The 16,020-nt window shown below is 43.3% G+C and overlaps 1 protein-coding gene across 1 annotated transcript in view; it reads left to right on the top strand.

Moving 5' to 3' along the window:
• The window catches only part of ATXN1 (ataxin 1), a 472,419-nt gene that overhangs the window by 1,830 nt on the left and 454,569 nt on the right, over positions 1-16,020 (top strand). Inside the window, exon 2 of the mRNA XM_044426652.1 lies at positions 10,041-10,103. The gene's annotated coding sequence lies outside the window, so the exon portion shown is untranslated. The remainder of the gene's footprint in view (positions 1-10,040; positions 10,104-16,020) is intronic.

Raw genomic sequence — 16,020 nt, 5'->3', positions numbered from 1 at the left:
CCAAAGACAGCTCTGGGTCGAGGAGCACTCTCAAGCTGTGGACCCTGTCCTTTAGAGGGAGTGCAACCCCATTCAGGACAAAGTCCAAGTCACCTACCTCGGAGCCTGAACCACCCACCAACAGGACCTCTGTCTTGTCTGGATTGAGCTTCAATTTATTGGCCATCATCCAGCCCATTACCTCGGCCAGGCACCAGGTCAGTACAGCCACTGCCTCACCTGGATTGGTAGAGAAAGAGAGGTAGAGCTGGGTATCATCAGCATACTGATTATTCTGCAGCCCACACCTCCTAATGACCTCTCCCAGCAGTTTCATGTAGATGTTGAATAGCAAGGAGGACAGAATGGATCCCTGCAGAACTCCATGGCATAGCTGCCATGGCGCAGAGCCATATTCCCCAGCACCACCTTCTGGAATCGGCCATTGAGCTAGGAGCGGAACCACTGCAAAGCAGTGCCTCCGACCCCCAATCCCGCTAGCCTATCCAGAAGGATACCATGGTTGATGGTATTGAAAGCCACTGAGAGGTCCTGGAGCACCAACAGGGATGCACTCCCCCTGTCTCTCTCCCTGCACAGGTCATCAGACAGGGCGACCAAGGCAGATTGAGTACCATATCGGATCTGAAGCCGGACTGAAATGGGTCCAGATGATCAGTTTCATCCAAGAGTGCTTGGAGTTGTCCCGTCACCACCCGTTCCAACACTTTGCCCAAGAACGGGATGTTGGCCACCCGTCTATAATTGGCAGCAATCTCTGGATCCAGGGATGCCTTCTTTAGGACTGGCCGGACTACTAGAGGGGCAGGTACCCAGACGTCCCTCAGAGAGGCATTGATCACCTCCAGGATCCAGGCCCCAATCCTGTGTTTGGCTTATTCAGTAGCCACAACGGGCAAGGGTCCAATAAACAGGTGGTAGGACATACTTGACCAAGCACCTTGTCCACATCGTCAGGCCCCAGTAACTGAAACTCATCCAACAATGTCGGACCAGATGGCAACATTGGCATCTCCCCTGAGGGCTCTGAATCACTAGTGGAGTCCAGCTCGTGATGAATCTGAGCAATTTTCTCCTTAAAATACTTGGCAAAGTCATCACAGCAGGCCATCGAGGGCGGTACGGGATCTTTCTTAGGACCTGGATGTACCAGCCCGTGTACCACCTGAAAGAGCTCCGCTGGACGGCATTGTGAGGAGGCAATGGAAGCGGAGAAGAATTTCTTCCTCACCACCACAGCATAGACTCGATAATGTGCTTGCAAGTGTGTTCGGTCAGATTCATCCCGTGATTTCCTCCACCTACGCTCTAGACATCTCCCAACCCGCTTCATCGCCCATAATTCAGGTGTATACCAGGAGGATGAACAGGCTCTGCCGGACGGGAGAGGACGCTTAGGAGCGATCATGTCAATAGCCCTGGACATTTCCCCATTCCACAGTTCGACCAGAGCATCGACAGGAGCACCAGCCTTATCAACCAGAAACTCCCCCAGAGCCTTCAGGAATCCATCCGGATCCATCTGGCTCCAAGGGCGGACCAACACAATAGGGTCTGCACCCTTACAGAGGGAAAGGCCACTATTGACCTCAAACCTCACGAGGAAGTGATCTGACCATGACAGGGGAGTCAGACACAAATTCCTCACCCTCAGATCCCCCTCTTCCTGCCCCGTCGAGCAAACCAGGTCCAGCGTGTGTCCACGTTCATGGCTCGGGCCTATGACATGTTGAGACAGCCCCATGGTAATCATGGAGGCCATGAAGTCCTGAGCCGCCCCAGTCAGAACCGTCTCGGCATGGAGATTGAAGTCCCCAGGACCAGCATCCTGGGGGTCCTCAACACCAGGCCCGAGACGATCTCTGTCAGCTCAGGCAGGGAGTCTGTTGGGCAGAAGGGTGCATGGTACACCAACAGAATCCCCAATCTGTCTCAGTCGCCCAGCGCCAAATAGAGGCACTCTAGACCCATTTTCGAAAGAACAGGAAGCCCCGTGAGGGAGTTGGAGGCTCGGTAAATTAAAGCGACCCCCCTCCCCTCCCCTCCAGGCGCGGTTGGTGCTGGACCAGATAACCCAGGCAGGCACAGTTGAGAGAGAGAGAGACATCCCCCTGCTCTCCTGCCCAGGTCTCTGTTATGCAAGCCAGGTCGGCCCCCTCATCCACAATTAGGTCGTGGATGAGGAATGTTTTGTTGTGGACTGAGCAACAGCACCGTCCAGACTGGCATTGAGCAACAGCACCGTCAGGCCCAAAGGGTGGTTGATAAGCCTACCTGGAACCCTCCGGCTGGGGGAATAACCAGAAGGGGGAACAGGTGTCAACCATCTGTCCCTCCTTCTACACCAACTTGTTAAACCCCAACGCCATAATGACCATTGCCCAAGACCACCCCAATGGTAGCGCCCATGTGCTCCCCAGGCAAACTCATGGCAGTAGTCAGGAGTGAATCCATTAAAAATCTAAGCTAAAATACAATAAAACCCTAGAAACCCACCAACCACCCAATACAAAACTCCATCGAACAAAGTCTCTGGCCAGCCCAGCCCCCGTACGGCCCCAAACAGTCCCAAACGGCGATGACGCCCTTAGGCCTTGTGGTGCGCGGTGGTGGCAGTCGGTGGAGGGCCCCAGTTCCGGCTCCGGCCCAGCCTTGTCTGGCAAGTTAAGCTGGCGGCTCGTCCCTGTGCCCTGCCCCCAATCCGGTGCAGCTGGCACCCACACTGGCGGGGGAGAGGGGCAAGGGCGGCTGCGGAGAAATTCGCCGGCAAGATGGCGGTGGCTGGCGATGGCGGGCCTGCAGTCCGGCTGCGACGTCCCCCAGTCCCAGTCCTGTGGTGGCCGCTGTCCATCTGTTGGTCAGCGGCGTCAATGGTTCCACGGTCCGGCAGGTCCGTGGGTCGGCCTCGTGGTGTGCGGCGGCAGTGGTCGGTGGAGGGCCCCAGTTGGTGGAGGGCCCCAGTTCCAAAATTAACCGTAGTTGTAGGGGCCCCAGTACACTGCTTTGCCCGGGGCCCATAATGCTGTTAAGACGGCCCTGTTGGACATGAATCTATATATCACGGAAGGGGCCAAGAAGGCTTACTGTTGCAAGTCACCAATTTACACTATCCCACTCAGACAATATGACATGTTATATATGGCATTGACAAATGATTAGGATTTATTTAAATTTATCCAAAGGCAAAGCCAGCTATTTCTCATCCAAATCAACTCCAAAAATGTTTTCTTCACTTTATTTGCCCACTGAGGCAGATTCTTAAAAACCAATGAGGGAAAATGTTTTCTTTTTGTAATGGCCGTGCAAGGAGAAAGTTATGCAGTGGAGGATGTTATGGCAGGTGGGATAGGAATAGTTAATCACCCTTGAAAATTATCCACATACATGGCAATTAAACTGAGAAGATAACCTTGCATTGGCACCAGACATTAGATCCGGGACCCTGGGCGGCGGGGAAAATTGGGAGCTGTGGCCCCATGGGCTTTGCTGGGGAGTCCTGCCTGCTGGGCCCTGCCCTCTTTACCCCACTGCCCAAAGTGAAAGGATGAACTACTCGTAGTCGATGGAGGACATCAGGAAGAGGAGGCAGGGCTGGCCGTTCATAAAAGCCTTCACTTGCCTGATTCCCACTGCTATGCTGCCCAGAAAAGGAGCTAAGTGAGCAAGGAAAGACAGTGGCTCCTTTCACTTGCCCATATTTATTATTTGTTTTTCGGCGCCAGGCTAAGACCTTTTTATTTAAAACTTATTTTAATTGTTAAATTATTTGAATTAATAGGATTTTAAATTTTTAGCCGAGAATGCACCAGGGGTTTTTAAACAATTTTTTAAATTTGTTGTATTATTATTTATGTATCCTTTGTGAGCCGCCCCGAGGCTTTGTTGCGATGGGGGTGGCATAGAAATGTTTTAAATAAATAAATGTTTTAAATAAATAAATAAATAAATAAATAAATAAATATGCTCTTTTATTGTGGGTGATGCAAGAGAAGGATTGGGCTTACCTCTCAGGATCTTTAGCATTTTATAGCTAAAAGCCAGCATATTGAATTGAGTCCAGAAAACATAGGAAGCAAGGACAGATCAGATAGTATGAATTAATCACAGAACAGTACAGTTGGAAGGGACCAAAAAGGCCATTGGGTCCAACAGCCTGCTGGCACAGGGCACCAAGTCAAACCAACCCACTCAAATGACTGTCCAGTTACATCCTGAATGCCTCTAGTGTGGGAGAGCCCACAATCTCCCTAGGCAATTGGTTTCATTATCATATGCTCTGACAGTCAGGGCATGTTTCCTGATTTCTAGCCAGAATCCATTTTCCTGTTATTTAAGTCTGTTGTTATGTGTCCTGTACTCTGGGACGATTGAGACAATCTTGTCCTTCCTCTTTGTAACAGCCTTTCAAGTAGTTGTAGAGTGCTATCATATCTCCCCTCAGTCTTCTCTTCTCAAGGCTAAACATGCCCAGTTCTTTCAATCTCCCCTCATAGGGCTTTGTTTCCAGTTCCCAGATCATCCTTGTTGTCCTCTGAACCCTTTCCAGCTTGTCTGTACCTTTCTGAAACTGTGGTGCCCAGGACTGGGCACAATACTCCAGATGAGGTCTGACTAGTGCTGGTTATAGGGAAACTAGCACTTCATGTGTTTTGGAAGTGATAATTCTGTTGTTGCTGCTGCTGCTGTTAGTCACAAAGTCGTTTCTGACCCATCACGACCTCATGGACAACATTCCTCCAGGCTCTCCTGTCCGCCACCATCCCGCAGAGTCCACTTAAGCTCACACCAACTGCTTCAGTGACTCCATCCAGCCACCTCATCCTCTGCCGTCCCCTTCTTTTGCCATCTATTGTTCCCAGCATTAGACTCTTCTCCAGGGAGTCCTTCCTTCTTATTAGTTGGCCAAAGTATTTGAGTTTCATCTTCAGTATCTGGCCTTCTAAAGAGCAGTCAGGGTTGATCTCCTCTAGGACTGACCGGTTTGATCTCCTTGCAGTCCAAGGGACTCGCAAGAGTCTCCTCCAGCACCACAATTCAAAGGCCTCAATTCTTCGGCGCTCAGCCTTCCTTATGGTCCAACTTTCACAGCCATACATTGCAACAGGGAAACCATAGCCTTGACTATACGAACTTTTGTTGGCAGGGTGATGTCTCTGCTTTTTAGTATGCTGTCTAGATTTGCCATAGCTTTCCTCCCCAGGAACAAGCGTCTTTTAATTTCTTGGCTGCAGTCCCTATCTGCAGTGATCTTGGAGCCCAGGAAAATAAAATCTGTCACTACCTCCATTTCTTCCCCATCTTTGCCAGGAAGTGATAGGACCGGATGCCATGATCTTAGTTTTCTTAATGTTGAGTTTCAAGCCAACTTTTGCGCTCTCCTCCTTCACCCGCATCAAGAAGGTCTTTAGTTCCTCTTAGTTCCTCTTCATTTTCTGCCATTAGAGTGGTCTGGCACTCCCATCTCTTTAAGAACTTGCCACAGTTTGTTGTGTTCCTCACAGTTTGTTGTGTTCCTAGCACAGTCAATGAAGCAGAAGTAGCTGTTTTTCTGGAACTCCCTAGCTTTCTCCATGATCCAGCGTATGCTGGCAATTTGATCTCTAGTTCCTCTGCCTTTTCAAAATCCTGCCTGTACTTCTGGTAGTTCTTGGTCCACATACTGCTGGAGCCTAGCTTGTAGGATTTTGAGCATCACTTTGCTAGCATGTGAAATGAGTGCAATGGTGTGGTAGTTTGAACATTCTTTGGCGTTGCCCTTCTTTGGGATTGGAATGCAAACTGAACTTTTCCAATTCTGTGGCCACTGTTGAGTTTTCCAAATTTGCTGGCATATTGAGTGTAGCACTTTTACTGCATCGTCTTTTAAGATTTTGAATAGCTCAGCTGGAATACTGTCACCTCCACTAGCTTTGTTGTTATTCAGACTTCCTAAGGCCCATTTGACTTCACATTCCAGGTTGTCTGGCTCAAGGTCAGTGATCACCCCATTGTGGTTATCAGGGACGTTAAGCTCTTTCTTGTATAGTTCTTCTGTGTAATCTTGCCACTTTTTCTTAATCTCTTCTGCCTCTATTAGGTCCCTGGCATTTTGGTCCTTTATCATGCCCATCTTTGCATGAAACGTTCCCTTCATATCTCCAATTTTCTTGAAGTGATCTCTGGTCCTCTCTATTCTATTGTTTTCTTCTATTTCTTTACACTGTTCATTTTAGAAAGCATTCTTTGCAGCCTAAAATAGTGTTTACCTGTTTTGAAGCTGCAACATATTGTTGGCTTATATTTAAGTTGCAATTACCAACAACTCCAAGATGCTTCTCATTTGCAGTATTGTTAAGCCTAGTATTCCCCATCTTGTAGTGATGCATTTGGTTTCTTTTTCCTTGGTGGAGGACTTGGCATTTGCCCCTATTGAATTTCAATCTGTTGTTTTCAGCCCAGTATTCCAACATATTAAGGACACCTTGGATCTTTCTGTCTTCTAGGGAATTAGCTATTCCACCCTGTCATCTGCAAATGTGATAATCATTCCCTCTACTTCCTCATCCAAATCATTAATAAAAATGTTGAAGAGCACTGTGTCCATGACAGAACTCTGCAGCACCCAACTTGTTACCTCTCTCCAGTTTGAGAGGGTGCCATTGATGAGCACTCTTTGAGTCTGATTTTGTAGCCAATTGGGGATCCATGTACTAGTTGTTCTATCTAGCCCACTTTGCTAGTTTGCTAATCAGGATGTCATTGGGCACTTTGTCAAATGCTTTGCTAAAATCAAGATAGATTATGTCCACAACATTCCCATAGTCCATTAGGGAGGTTCTTGTGAAATCCATGTTGGCTTCTAGTAATCACTGCAATGTCTTCAAGGTTTTTGTTTTATAATTTGTTCTAGAATTTTTCCAGGGGTTGATGTCAGACTGACTGGACTGTAGTTCCCAGGTTCTTTTTCTTTTCCTTTTTTGGAAGACAACATTAGCCCTTCTCCAGTCATCTGGCACTTCCATGAATTCTCAAAGGTAATAGGCAATGGTTCTGAGAGCATTTCTGCTAGCTTTTTTATGACTCTAGGATGGACTTTATTGGGCCCTGTAGAGCCCGTGGGCTATGGAGTGGTATATAAGTGTAATAAATAATAAATAAAATTAATTTGAACTCATTTAGTCCAACTAGATGATCTTTGACCATTTGCCTGTCAATTTTGAGCTGCCATCCTGCACCTTCAGCTCGTACTTCCCCTTCATTGAGGGAATCATCCTAGGCAATCATCCAGCCAGCAATCTCGCGGTGGTGGAATTTTGCACCATTGAAGTTCATGCACTTTTCAAAGGCAATCGCATGTTATGTGAATCCATCCATATTGAAGGATTTCCCCCTTACATAGCAGTGTAACTAACAAATAAACCTTGGTCTTCCTCCTCTTCTTACTTTAACTTTCACTAGGATTATTGTCTTCTCCAGTGAATCTTACCTGAAGTATGATAGCTTTAGTTTTGTCATTTTTCCTGCTAGGGAAAGTTCTGGATTGATTTGATCTAGGACCCACCTGTTCATCTTTCTGTCAGTCAAGGATATTCTCAAAGCCCTCCTCCAGCACCATGTTTCAACGGTATCAGTTTTCTTCCTGTGAGCTTTCTTCTTTGTCCAGCGTTCATAGCCACAGCTAATCATTGGAACACAATAGTGTGGATGAACTTGATCTTGGTCTCTATTGAAACATCCTTGCTCTGTCCCAGCATCAGCTTCTTGTCAGTGAGACAGGATAATCAAATGCTAATGCACACCCATTTCTTTCAGGACCATTGATAGCTCCTTGTGATCCACAAGGAGTCAAGGAGTTGCTGTAGTTCGTACAGCATAGGCTGGTCTTATGAAATTCTTTGATGTGCTCTAGTAACCAATATATATTTGCAATATAATCTTAAGTGACTCTTCCTTTGCAGAATCCAGCTTGAACATCAGGCATTTCTTGCTCCATATATGATAAAATTTGAGTTGCTGCATGCTTTTGCATTCCCTTCTTTGTGACTGGAATGTATACTGAACAGTTCTAGTCTGTGGGCTATTGCTCTTTTTCATATATGTTGGCATATTCTTGTTAAGATTTGAAATGATTCTGTCTGTGACATCTGGACTTATTCTACTGATAATATTATCTACTCTACTTTAGTGCTTTATTCCTATCAAGTGTTTTCAGAGCAGCTTTAATTTCACTCCTTGATATTGCAGTTTCTTCCTCATAGGATCCCTCTTTGAAGGAGTCTGTCATCGTTTCTGCTCTTCTGTATGGTTCTCCTTCTTTATATGGTTTCCACCTTCTCTTTATTTTGTCCTTGTAAGAAACAGTGTCCCCCTATTTGTCTTTTAGCATTCCAAATCTAGGTTTGAATTTCCCCTTGATTTCCTGGATCTTCTGGAAGAGGTCTCTTGTTTTTCCTCTTTTGTTGTTCTCTGTTTCTTTGCACTGGTCATATAGTAATGGCTCATAGTCACATTCTGTTCCTGGACCTGTTTTGGCATCTTGCTTTCCATCTTTTACTTTAAACTATATAATCTTTTTGATTTCTATATTGGCCATCTGGGAATGTCCTTGTGTACACTTGTCTGATTGGTTGTCTGAGGTATGTATTTGTAATAAACAGATTGTTGGCTTCACAGAAGTTTGTGATTCATTCTCCTGCTTTGTTTCTGATCTCTAGGCCAAATTCTCCTACAGCACTGGATTCTGCTTTGTTTCCAACTTTTGCATTCCAGTCATCTATGATTGTTTTGACTTTTTTTTTCAATTCCTCTTGGACACTTGCATAAAGATTTTCAATTTTATTTGTTCTTGGAGTGTAGGCTTGAATGCTGGTTATATTGATAGATTTTCCAAGAATTTGGATTCGTACTATTCAGTCGGACTTTGCATTATTGCCTCTTACTGCCTGTTTGTAATTTCCAGAGTAAAATGAGTTGTGTTTGCCTGACTGAAAATGTTCCATCCATTCCACTTTAGTTCACTCACACCAAGAACTGCAATGTTTAACTGTTCTATTTCTTGCTTTATGGTTTCTAGTTTGCCTTGATACATTTTTCTTATGTTCCATGTTCAAATTCTACATTGAGCAGCATTGGACTTTCCTTTCACCTCTGTGCAAGTAAGCTACTAGACTGCCTTTCAGTTTTGATCTAGTTGCATCATTAGTGACAGTGTACCTGTCCCTTGCTCTTCCCCAGTAGCTGGTTGAGCACCTTCCAATTTGGGAATCTCATCTTCAGGCACTATCTCCTGTTTCACCTTAGATTGCTTCATCATGGGGCTTGGAAAGTCACAAGTATTCAAACGTGATTTACAGTTGCCTTCTTCAATGCAGTACTAACAAGAGTCAGTTTGAGCATCACTGCCAATGGCTGTGAGAGATCCTCCAACAGTGTCACCGTTAGCTACCACTTCTGCCCAATACCTGCCCTTCAGGAGCTTCTCTGCTCCCCCATCACCATCGCTGAGATCCGTTCTCTTCTGCTTATGTGACTATTACTCCTGAAAAGGGTGGGTGCATTTTAGTTGGTGTCTCAGCTTTGGCCTGCCTTGGGGGACCCTGCTAGGAGACCAGGCTAGTGAGAGAGTTCTCAGCTTTTCTGACACTCCCAAACACCCTCAGCATGTTAACATGAGCATTCAAAAAGGGGATAAACAACCCATATGACCTATAAATTAGTGGTAATCCTCGTCTCAGTATTCACAGCACATTCCTACAACCCGACCTGCTTTATTGTGTCACTCCTTCTGTGCAGTAGTTTGTTTTCCCCATTTTACAGAGAGGTAACTGAGATAAATTTGCCCACAGGCTCCCCCTGGTTTAAATTCAACTTCTACCCGCTGTCTGGGTTATGCTGCCTTTCATTCATTCCAGTTTTACCCCAGTGTCAGGAAGCAAATAGGGTTTTCTGGCACACATGGCAGGATTTCTTTTCCCAACTTCAGCAGTTGATTTCTGAATTTAGAGACCATTGTTGTACACTTTGCTGCCAAGGTTGTCAAGAACTTTTTCCTCTCTCAACAGATCCAGCTGAAGGTCCCCCTCTCCCCCGTCCCCAGAAAAGTGACTTGTTCTAAAGAGCTTTGGGTAAGTCCAAAACAAGCACAAACTTTATTTTGTTTTTAATGTAACTCTTAGTTTGTTTGGCAGAATGCGGTGGGTGAGGGGGTGGGGGAGCTTATCTTTAAAGGGAAGAATGGCACAGGGAACAAGAAAGGAATGTGGGAGAAGAGAAGGCTAATCTGGGCAATGTGGAGTAAAGCTAGTGTTACCTTTACCTGGAGACACATCCTGGAAGGACTGCCTCAGAAGTGTCCACACAATAGTCAAAGTTGTTGATTTGGTAGTCATACTTCTTTATGAGGGGAAAATTCTGCTTTCAAGATTGAAATTCATACTATGTCAAATAATGTTAGTTTTTTTCCTGAGATGCTTTTTGGAATAATTAGGGTGGGAAGTGAGTCTTGTAAAATGATTCTATTTCTCTTTTTTCTACAGAAAATAAGTTAGTTTGGAGATTTATTCTGTACAGCCAAGCAAAAGCCTCAGAAGTTTTTTACTTTTGTAAATTAAAACTTGGGCAGCTGCATAATCACTTTGCTTTATGTGGTCAAACATTCAAGGGGCCGTTGAGCAAGCAGTGCAGTGCATAAATGTAGCTATGATGGACAAGTGGTGGCCATGTTCTTGCTTGGGAAGAAATTCAAATGTGCGCAAAAAATAATAATCATACATGATACATGTTGCTAGGATACTGAAGCAGTAGAGTACTTTTCTGCATCATTGCCTCTTATGTTTGTGTGATATATAAGGGAGACTTCTTCCCTTAATTTGAATGTCCCTCCCACAATACTAAAGCTGACAGTTTAATGATACAATATGATTGGTGGTACAATAGCCAGAATGTGAAAAGCAGGAGCAAGTTAACTGCCCTGGGAGCCATTAAATAGAATACTGCCTGCATGCCTTTGCTTGCACCTCCACATTTAAAAAGCTAGAGAGAGAAGCTAAACATTTAAGGAGGTGGTCTAAGACCATAACTTGCCCACTGGCAGCTTGCTGGCCAATGGCCATGCTTGGTCAAGAAGCACAAGTATATGATATATATTACATTTTTACATATAACTTTGATTCAGAAAGCATTCCTTTCTGATAAGCCATTTAAAAATTGCTTCTTGGAATCATATGGATTTATAAATCTTGATGAAGGTTTTCCCATAATAAGACAGTCCCTACTCTTGTCTGGGAATAATTCCCATTGAGCTCAATGGGGCTTATGTCTGAAAGGATTGCATGTAAATGCCACTGTAAATCTAGCTTCCTCTCCAGTCTGAGGCTGTTTCAGATCTGGAGTTCACACTGCTCATTGTTTTGTCCTATTTGTGCCCTCAGTGATTCTGTGCTATGGCTTTGCCCACTTACTGTGCAGATGCCATATCTTTAGTTTCAGGTTTAAAAAGTACTGTTTTATTTTTTTTTTCTAGAAATCAAGAAGTTTAGTGAATGTTTAACCAGTTTAGAGCTTTGTATTTGCTGTGAAAATAGCTTAACAACATTACTACCATTGTGAGCAGGGCAAGGAGATGAAGACATTTTTCAGTGAATAAGCCACAACTGTGCCTGGCTTGAATGCAGTGGTAACACTCAGTATGATAGTAACCATTTGATAGGTGATTCATTAGATGTGACATTAAGATGCAGGCCTCTGTAGCCTGAGAGAGAATAATTAGCTGTCATGTAGTCTTTAAAGCTGTTATGAAGCATTAACTATATCTTTTACTTGTCAGAAGTTATACATTACTGATAGTTAAGACTCATTAGAGGAGAACTCAGTTACCGAAAGGAAGGGATATAATTAAAAATGGAATCCTGACAAGTTGCAATTTTAAGTTTCCTAATTATGTTCTCCTGAAATCCTGAACTTTATCTGGGGCCACCTAAGTAACCCAAGCCAATTCCAGTGATAATGCTGAGGATGTGACACAAATGCTTCAGTGCAAGAATAAGGATTATTTCCTACTGCAGTTTAAATAAATTATCAATATCCATGGAGGGCAGAAGTTAGAATGTCTAATGTATCCATTGGGAATAAAATAATATGGCTTCTTTGAAGCAGACTCAAAGACTATCACTTACAATGAATCGTTTTCACCCATACGCTTTATTACAGCCTTCCTCTGTCAGGGTAGCTATAAGCAGACAGCTTGCCAGCTTACCAATTGCTACTGAATTCAATGGTATTAACATTAAGTGTATTGTCAGGCTTTTCATTTATTTATATGCACCATATGCTGTCATGTCAGAGAGCAGTGAATGTCTTCAGGAGGCTGTTGAAGACAACAAAGGGCCTCTGATTATATTCCATGTTATTTATTCTTAGCAATAGATTATTTCAGCTTCTGATAAATGCCCAGAAGGACATTTGGAATAGGACATTAGGAACTAACATCACAATCCTATACATGGCTACTCAGAAGTAAGCCTCAGTGAGTCCTATGGGATCTACTCCCTTGTAACTGTGTATAGCATTGCAATGTAAACTGAGTTTCCTTTTGATATTTGAAACTGAAATGTCAGGCAACTTTCTATTCACATGCAAGGATAAAACATACACACATTAGATAGTCAAGTAAAATACAGTTTTGACTGAAGAAATCTAAATGTATGGTTTGATTTCAAGAAGAGTTTGCTGGACTAGATTGTTTTTATTAGCTAATGATTACATTATGAATAGATAATGCAGTTTCAGTGAAATACATTTAGTATAGCTAAATGACTTCTGCTTAGAATACTTTACATAGGATATAATCTGAAAGCCTCAAATCCTATTAGTTGTTAGCAAGATATATAAGAAGTAAATTGTACTTGTTGGGGAAACAGGTCCTTGTTGTATTTCGATTAATTTTGAAATTTAATTATTCCCTTCAGCTTTCAGAATTAACCAGCTACTAAAAGTTAATAATAATGTGGTCAATTTGTCTTTAATACAGAGCAAACAAAGGTGGGGGAGTGTAACATAAGCATAGCAGAAAAGATGACAGCATTATTCAAAGGGTTAAAGTTTAGACCAAATTCAGAAAATAGAAATAGAATACTGCCAAATTAATTCTGAATATACAGTGAAGCAGGTCAACAAGTAACTGAAGGATATGTTGCTAAAATTATTACTGCTACAGATAAAAAAACAGGAATCAAGGCAGAGAGGCAGTCTTTAGAGGATAAAATGCCATTCAGAGAAATATAGCATATGAAAAACCCATCTGTATCTTTCTGCATCCACCAGACCCAGAAGAAAAACCCAGAAACGAATGAACCATGATGCTGCAGAAATGCTTACACTTGTGTTGTATCAAATAGGCATGATTTCTTAGAAGAACTTGACAAATGAATAGTATCATTCAGGCCAGAGAGGATTCTCCCAAGAGTTCTTGAAAATAGAAGTGCTTTGAGAAAAGGCAAAAGGTATCAACTAAAATATATAATGTGGATGAAAGTAAGGATTCAGAACTCATTATCCTGATAAATGTATGCGGAACTGTAGAAAACCCTTATATTCTGATATAGACAATGTTTTCTAAAACATCTAGATGTCCTGGAACAGACTCAGCGCCCATGCCACCTGCAAGACCAGTATACAGTGGTACCTTGGCTCATGAACTTAATCTGTTCCATGACTCTGGTCGCGACCCAAATTGGTTGTGGGCCAAGTCAAATTTCCCCATAAGGTTCAGTGTAAATAAGGTTAATCAGTTCTGTAACCATTTCTTATCACAAAAATGTGAAACAGAGTGACAAAGAACAACAAAGATCGTGGCCATCTCCCCCCCCAGCATGATCGCGGTCATCCCCCCCCCCCCCCCCTTGAGCACGACCACAATCGCAGCCATAGATGGGCACGATGGCAGTCGCACTCGGGCAGGGAAGATGGGCATGATGACGGCCATCTCCCCCTGCCTCCCGAGCGCAACCATGATCACAGCCATAGATGGGCACAATCGCAGTCGTGCTTGGTCAGGAAGACAGGTGTGATTGCGGCCATCTCCCCATCCGAACATTTTTTCCAAAATTTCATTTTTTTTCCTGAAATTTCTGTTTGCGACCTAATTTGGCCAAGAACTGAGGCATTTGTGAGCCGACATACCACTGTATATGGCAACGTTTTTTAAAAAATAGCTCCTGGAGGCTACTGCAGCTACAATTTACTGTTGGGGTAACCCAAAGCCAACAGACACTGACTTTCTATTGGCAGGAACTTAGAAGGCATTTTTAACATTTGGGGATATCATTGTAGGTTTCTCTATGCTATTTTTAAAAAACATAGTTAACATTCATCAATTTATTTGGTCATCACCAAGGTGTATATGTGTTGGGCATCTACCCAGTCATTTGACTAGTGGCCCTTGGGTTTTCTAGATGAGGGCTCTAGACATAGCTGAATTTCAAGAAAAAGATAAAACCCCTAGATTTGGGGTGTGGGAATAGGGAACCTCTTTCAACAGGAGAGTCAAATTCAATTTTGGAGAAGTTTGTGGGGGTGGGGGACATATTCCAGTGCTGGACGGGCCAAAGGCAAATCTGTGGGTCCAGAACTACAGCATATCATCACTGGATGTTCCTAGTCTGAGTAACTAAGCCTTAGGAGAGACATTATACCACTGTATACTGTGGTATAGTGGTTAGTGTGTTGGACTGGAACTTGAAAGATCCAGTTTCTAGTTCCCACTGGACCATGAAGCTCACTGGATAATTTTAGGTAACTCTCAGCCTAACCTACCTCACAGGGTTCCAGTAAGGATTGAAGAAAATCTTTGTAAGCCACCTCGGTTCCTTGCCAATGGAAAAAAGATAGGATACTAATGTATAATGATAATAATTGGACTATTTAGAAGGGAACTGCTCCAAAGCCAGGAAATGGCAAACAGTCCGTGGTTGGGGGAAAGATATGGGACCAAGTGAAAGGTGCCCTGATTTGGCCATCAGACTTGAAGTTCCCCACACCTGCCCTCATTGCTGACCCAGAGATTACTAATTCACAACAGAATCCTTTACCTGTTTATTCAGCATTCAGCAGTGATTGCCATTGAGTGAATGGGCTTAGCCCTATGTTGGTATTGCAGCCATAGTGGTATAAGAAGATGATTGGTACCAGCATGCATATTTTTGCAAAATACATATAAGGAGATGCAGGAAATGTCACAAGGCAAAACAGAATCTCTCTCTGTTATTACAAACCATAAAGCAGAATGTTTCTTTATGGGTGATATTATTGGCACCATTAGATCGTCAGGAGCTGGAGCAGAGAGCCTAAGCATCTCTGCATTACTCTTAGTAGTAATTGAGAGTGCAATGTTCTTATGTCACAATATTGTATTTTATGTGCTCTGAAGGAATAACATGGTCTATAAATACACATTACTGGACAGCTTTATATCAGTTTTGGATATATGTATGTATTTTTGTTTATATAGACTGGTACACACATGCTTCCATTAGCAATCTTTAATAATCTTGAAGAAGAACTATATAGATATTATGAATGTAATCAAATTGTGCCTATGGCAGGCTGGTGTCACTGGCATCACTTGAAAGAGAAATGATACCGTTTCCTGTGGAATGTATTAAAATTTCTCATATTCCCATCTATACCATGTTTCGAGACTTGGAGATGTATTACTTTTGAAACCTGATTTACAACAAGGAAATGTACCTTTAAAGTTCATGGATGTGCTATTACTTGGAAATTACACATTTGCTATTCTTAATAACTATACCTGATTTTTAAAACCTTACCACTGAGTTCTGTGGTCCCACTATAACAAGTGCTTGCTTATGGTAGCATAGCACAATAAATTTGCAACCCTGTTTGTGCCTTCAGGAAAATAGCCTACCTATAGTCATGAGACAGCACCACAATGCAGACCTACTTACTATCCTGTAGTGTTAATGGCAACTCCATTATCACCCACCAGAACATGCCACTGCACACCTTCTGAACAACATCCTG

The sequence above is a fragment of the Varanus komodoensis genome, unplaced genomic scaffold (assembly GCF_004798865.1).
Source record: "Varanus komodoensis strain SLA01 unplaced genomic scaffold, ASM479886v1 scaffold17, whole genome shotgun sequence".
In the NCBI taxonomy this organism is placed as follows: Eukaryota; Metazoa; Chordata; class Lepidosauria; order Squamata; family Varanidae; genus Varanus; species Varanus komodoensis.
Note: the sequence above shows the minus strand (reverse complement) of the source record. Positions and strands in the feature narration are given on the sequence as shown.